This window comes from Nestor notabilis, unplaced genomic scaffold (assembly GCF_000696875.1).
Source record: "Nestor notabilis isolate BGI_N333 unplaced genomic scaffold, ASM69687v1 scaffold16253, whole genome shotgun sequence".
Lineage (NCBI taxonomy): Eukaryota > Metazoa > Chordata > Aves > Psittaciformes > Psittacidae > Nestor > Nestor notabilis.
Genome location: NW_009921628.1, coordinates 2,911 through 4,846, shown reverse-complemented (window position 1 = coordinate 4,846; position 1,936 = coordinate 2,911).

Sequence of the window (1,936 nt, the reverse complement as noted above, 5' to 3'; positions counted from 1 at the left end):
GGTCTGGTACCTCACGCCCCGCGAGGACTCGGGGGCAGGGTGAGGGCTCCGTGGGTCCCGCTCCGCTCCGCTCCTCCCCGTCCCGCCCCGCCCTCCCGGCGCCCAGACAGGTCTGTGTGTAACCTCAGTGCCGCCGCCTGAGGAACCGAAGCCGGCTCTCCACAGGCTTTAAACAGTCTAGGGTTGTCGAGCGTTTGCAGCACCAACTCTCTTTAAGTCCTGTGCTCGCATCGTGCCAACATTGCGTTTTGCTGTGGTGAATTGTGTTTAATGCGGCTCTGGTCGGCAAGACGGTTTGCTCTGCGTTTGTTCAGCAAAATTAAAATGTAAAAACGCTAATGAGGGAACCAACCGCTTGGTGGCACTGCAAAAGTGTAGACGGCGTTTGAAAAGAAGCGGTGTCAAACGGGAAACTGCTGAGCAGCAGGCGCAGTGGCAAACGGACAACCAGACCTTCCCTACAGCCCGACAATGCAGGACCTCTACACGGCATTACAGTAAAATGTCACTAATTTTTTATATAAACGCGATTACAGTGGATGGAGACGGTAATAAGTGGATTAAGAGCGTTCGGTCAAAGCGCAGCACCACTGGACGTTGACTGCGCCTCACAGACTGCAGCAGTTGGAGAGATGTCACCCCCTGGCTCCCTGTATGGACTGCCGGGGGTGACAGCAAAGATTCGCAAACATGAACCATCCGGACTAATCCTACAATCACTGATTTACTACAGGACAATAAAAGATGAGTATGGAGGTTATTAAGTGCTGCCAGGTTTCCTAGTGGTATGGAAAAGATCCAGTTGAACAACAGAGCTACAGGCGTTTGTAGACTCTGCGCACAGAGGTCGATCCAGTGCAGTCCTCGCTGTTTGCTGATTTTTGTTACTCCCCTTTTCCTCCCAAGTGAATGGAATTTGAGGGCATTCAGCAGTTCTACTTTACAATATCAAGATATAATTCAGTAATGTGAACCAATTTAGGGGGAAAAAAATTAGTTTAGGAGTGCCTTCCAACAAAAAAATCATTTTTTCTTATTGTATACCTCTATCTGAAGGATTCCTTCATGCTGAAACTATACTTGTCTCCTCCTTGGAGCATCTAGACCAGCTCATTTGCTCATTCCCACTCGTGGATGTTGATACTGAATTTAGGAAGCATCGCTGCACTGCAGCCAGAACTTTAATCTCACTAGCTCAAGTAACATCAGGGATGACACAGCTTCAAGGTAGACAGGTAACCCAAGTATGTAACTCAGGTCTTTGGCAGGCTCAGGCTCTGCTGAGCACCTTCATGCGTTGTTACTTGAGCTCGTAAGGTTAAAGACAGAATGAATTTACTTAACATACTGCAGTACCACCTTCCATTATCAATATCTAGGTCACGGCAAGGGTCTTGATGTTTTTGAGTAATGCCATGATTTTGAAGTATTGCATTGCCACTTTATGATAACACACAGTGTGTGGTTTTCAACCAAATCCCTGATTGCCACTGATTTTATTGTGTTAAGAGGAATAAACATATTACCATTTAATAGAGATAAGCAAGCGATATAAATATATAAACTCATTATCCTAGAAAGATATTATATACGCCTGAAAGGTTAAACCCACCATTCTCTTACAGTCCTGATGATTTTATGATAATATGCTTACATTTTACCCACTGAAGCTTTGAGAACTAATTTCACTGTCTTTATTTCTTGGCAATACAACTGTCATTATCAGATACGTTTTATACTGAGCAGATGATTATGTGGAAATCTGCTGACTTGCTCTTTCTACTCTTCCTTTGTTCACCTGGGAGATTGTTTTTTGTGAGTGTATTTCTTCCCTACTCTTGCATAAATGCACCTTACTGAAGAATAATATGGAGTGTGTAGGTAAACCTATCCCCAACTTTAGCCCTGAAATAATTACAATTCCTAAATATATTTT